Raw genomic sequence first — 4,993 nt, 5'->3', positions numbered from 1 at the left:
TGAAAAAAATGAACTCATAATGATTAGAACTTTTATATCCCCAGCAGAGTCGTCATTATGTTTAGATCCCTACTTTATTCAAATAAGGAGAAATATCGCGGTGACTTAAAGAATAATAAATTAATTCAATTTTAAAAGAATATTAAGATAAAAAAGTTTTAAAGGAGTCGCCACCTAATTTTAGGAAAAACTAGGAAACTAATTAAGTGATCTACGAAACCATTAAATTTTAGGTAAGGGATTCAAGTTATTCCGAAGGGAAGGTATTAGGTATCCTTCGAAATCCACAACTGTGGGTCCCGAGTGAATTCATATTTTCAAATTGAGCAGATAAAAATAAATATACAAGTGTAATAAACAAGTGATATACATAAGTAATAAAATAAAACAATAATATAATAAATGACCTAAGTTTGTCTAACGCCAATAATATACAGAATAATGAATAGAAAATATAATTCAAACTATTTTCGAATAACTTCAATGGAAACAACTCCGGGGTACCTATAAACACACTTAATAAAAGTGTTAATAATAAATAAAAATTGAATAAAAATGAATAACTCAAATAAAAATTTAAAAATAAAAACATGTCTTATTAACATGGGAAGCCTTGGAAATCGATGGTAATTTCTTCATCGGCCAATTTTTTTAAAAAAAACAAAGAATATAAACATAAACTAAATTTCCATCATTAATATTGGGGAGGCTCCAAAACCGACGGAGAGATTTTTTTCATTGGTCAAAGTATAGCACTTGCAAATGTGTAAAAAAATGTATATGACAATGTTTAAAAAAAATATGTGGATAACAAGATATGTGAGGCGTTATGATGATGTTGGTACGAAAAATAAAATAAAGTGTACACATATTTGCAAGGAAAATAAGGACATATAGTAACAATGTAAATATTATTTATAAAGTAAAATATAATAAATAATATATGCACAAGTTTAAAGATGAAAAAGTAGAAACAATATATAAAATGTAAGAAATTTTTGGTCAATAAAGTGTATCCCTCTTTACTGAAAAGTTCCCCCTCTTATGTATACAATATGTGTATACGAAATATGTCATATATATATATATAAATAATATAATATAATATATTATTTAAATGGTGTAAAATAAAATAAGTGTGTTAAAGTGTTAGGAAGATGTAGGCAAATTGTATAGAAAATATATGAAGAAATGTATGCAAAAATGTGAAAAGAAATAAACAAAATATGAAAAATGTAGAGACAATATATCATATATATAACGTAAAAAGTAGATAAATAAATATAAGGACAATATATATATATATATATATATTACATATTAATAAATATGAAACCTGAAAGAGTTGGTTTGGTTCTTGTGGAATCAAACTCAATGAAAGATGAATTAATATGAAGATTTGGTAGGAAGACAATTAGTACAAAATAAAAGTCAAGATAGTATCTTGGTAGATGAAGTTTAGGTAAACCATAAAATGGTTTCACATGTTTAACCTTGACATTTTTGACACATAGTGATGTCATGGATGACATCTATAGGAAGAATTCATTCCTATAAATAGGTAGCTCTAAATTCATTTTCAAATTATCCTCTCACTTGCCTTCTCACCTTCTAAGGCATTTGATGTTCTCTCTTGTAGTATTTCACTTGTTTTCTTTGAAGAGTAAATTAATTTTGGTGCAGTTGTTCTTTGGTAGATCTAGGTGTAACATCTCGCAACTAGAAAGAACTAGAAGGAAGTTTAAAATCTAGAAATAGTTACTTTTGGAAAGAATGAGGAAATCTAGAAATTTATAAGTAACTAAAAGTGAGTTTTTGGTCAAATTCAAACAATCATAAATCCTAGATCACGATGAGTTCGATGTAGTTCTAGATATGGTTGGGAAGCTCTTGGAATGAGCTTTCCAACGCCGCCAAGTTTGCGCGATTTCGAGCTTGTATGAGTGAGTTATCCACTTTGAAATTGGGGCTGTTGGATTAATGAAATGTCCAATCTGGAATTTTAAGGGGTAGTTTAGTCTTTTCATTGCCCTATTATTTTAATCCATTTTTAGGAGTTTAATATGGGTCAAATAAGATTTTAGTCAGTTTTAGAATTTGGGATTTCACACTAGGGCTAAGGAGAAAGGAGAAGAGAAAAGAAGAAGGAGATAAAAAGGGAAAATTCATAAAGATCGATCAAGAAAGTTGGTGTTTCGCCAAGGATTTATTCCTATTAGGTATGTGAGGCTCATAACATTGGGATCGTTCTCCCACGTGCCAAGCATATAAATTTCAGTTTGGATTCGACCTAAAAGAGTTTGAATATTGATGATCTTGATATCTATTCCTGAATTCATATATTGTTCTTGAATTTGACTGAGTTGAGAAGTTTCTTAGTTCGCTATGTCACATCATAGAGTCGATTTGAGTTAGGTTCTTAGGTACATTTGCTGGGTATCTATATCTAAAAGAAATTTGAGAAAAATATTTGAGTTTGGGCGAATTGGGGCTGTAAAACTGAGAAGGAAAGAGTCGAGCGTGATCTGACGCGCAAGTCCACGTCGCGGACTTGCTCCCCCTATGAACAAAAAGTTTCTACGCATTGAGGTTAAGACGCGGACTCCTCTGTCTCAAAATTTAATTTCGCGAGTAATTTCTTAAAACACCTCCGTGTTGCGGACTTGTTCCAAGACGGTGATTTCGTGACTTTCCTCATGTTTAGCTATTTAAGATCATTCCTAAACATCATGTGATCCGTTCTATCACAAATCAAAATCCTTGAATACATAATTCAATTCAAGGACCAGTTAAGAGTCAAGTCAAGAGTAGTTAAGATCAAAGTCTAGAGAAGTTCTTAAAGTTTTCCAAAAGTCTTTTACAAACATTTTAACTTTGTTTTAAGACTTAGGCCTTGAGTTCAGTAAAGAGTAAAGTTGAAGTTCATTTCTTCAAAAGTATATGGGGACTAAGTATTCCCAAAGAGATTTAAAATGTTTTCAAATTTAAATAAGAATGGAAACTGAGATTTCCAAAGAGCCTTCAGACTAATTTTCAGAAAAGAGTAATCGTTTTCTAAATGAAGAAAGAGGGGAAACTTTGATTTCCAAGATAGCCTTTGAGCTAAGTTTTTGTGAACAAATATCAAATCACAGAAGAAGTATGTTTTTAAACATAAGAACTAGTATATTTTGGGAGAGTATATAGCACCGAATTGGGGGCGAGCATGAGTTCAGATAACTCACGTCTCCATAAAACCATCTTGTCACCATGGGTAGAAAATGGTCCTACTTTTCAGATGAACCATCTTCTCAATAGACTAGTGGATCGACTTAGTAGTTCAGGTCCTATACCTCTGGCCAGGTATAGGATGTGCTGGCAGCGTGAGGTAGATAGATGTATTATCACTATAACTCTTATGTGATGGTTGTCGGTTAGAGAAACTCCCACATAAGTTAGTGTATTTTTATATATACATCAGTTTATTGTATTTTTACATACATTTCAGAGTTATGTTGTATCCTTGTATACATACACAGAGTTGACATCATATTTTTAAACAACTTTTCTTTATATTGCACTTGTTTTAAACTTCTTTATATTGAAATGAGTTCAGTTAAGTATTCATGAGTTGAGAAGAGCCAAGGTAATTGTTTCTTTCAGAATCTCTTTCAAGCCTATCTTGTTTTAGCATTCCAACTCACATACTCGTACATTCAATGTACCATCGATTTAGTGAGCAGTTCAGAGTCAGTCGGTGAACCTCCTTGCATTCCGGAGGATCTATTTTCATTGCTTTCTAGTTAGTTCATTAGGATGTTATGGGGTTTGTCCCAACATCCATTTCAGTTGTTTTAGAGGCTTCATAGTCAATCAGATGTTAGTCCTTTGAGTCTTTTCATTATCATTTCTTATTGTTAAGACTTGGGTGGCCACTTTTGGCCAAGTTGAATGCTTAACCTTTAAACATTTTCAGTTATTTTATTATTCAGTTCAGTTAACTATTATTGATCATTATAAGTATGAATATTATCTTCTGCTGAGTTAAGTAAGCCAGGCTAAGGGTTCACTTGGGGCCAACAATGGTCTTCGAGTGCCAGCCACGTCCAGGGTGTAGGCTCGGGGCGTGACAGACTTGGTATCAGAGCATAGAGTTCAAGATTCCTAGTGAGTCTATGAAGTCGTGTATGTAGAATCATAGTTATCGGTGTGAAACGCGCCACATCTATAATTAGGAGGCTGCAACATTTAGGAACTATCTCACTTCTTTCACACTCATTTTGTGCATTAGAGTTTATCTCTAAATAGTTTCCCTTTAATTCATGCATGCGCATGTTTCAAGTCATCTTTCCTCCAGGAAGAGCTGTCAGAGGTCGTCCTGTTAGACGCAATATTGAGGAACAAGAGTTACCAAATGCACCTGAAGTGCAACCGCAAAAAGATATTACTAATGTTGAATTCAGGGAAGTAATTAGGATGCTAAGTCAGGCTGTGACTAACTAGGTTGGGCAGCAAAAAGGAGCTAGATAGAATGAGGCTGATACTTCGAGGATTTGTTCTTGAGGATGAACCCTCCAAGTTTCACGGGTTCGAGCACTACTGAGGATGCAGAGAACTTCATTGAAGAGTTTAAAAAGGTATTTGAGGTCATGCATGTTGTTGATACTGATCGAGTTGCATCAACTGAAAAATGTTGCTAGGACTTGGTTTGACCAATGGAAGGAGGGTAGAGCTGAAAATGCACCACCTGCAAGTTGGGCTTGTTTTGAAGAGGCTTTCTTGGGGCGTTTCTTTCCCCGAGAACTGAAAGAGGCTAAGGTACGAGAGTTCCTCACACTTAAGCAAGATTCTTTGAGTGTTTATGAATATGGCTTGAAATTCACCCAACTGTCTCGCTATGCTCCGGAAATGGTTGAGGACATGAGGAGTAGGATGAGTCTGTTTGTTGCTGGGTTTTCCCGTCTATCAAGCAAAGAAGGCCGGGCAGCAATGCTTATTAGGGACATGGACATTT

Source organism: Solanum stenotomum, chromosome 8, assembly GCF_019186545.1.
Source record: "Solanum stenotomum isolate F172 chromosome 8, ASM1918654v1, whole genome shotgun sequence".
NCBI classification, from domain to species: domain Eukaryota; kingdom Viridiplantae; phylum Streptophyta; class Magnoliopsida; order Solanales; family Solanaceae; genus Solanum; species Solanum stenotomum.
The sequence above is the reverse complement of the archived record's forward strand: the minus strand, read 5'-3'. Positions refer to the sequence as shown.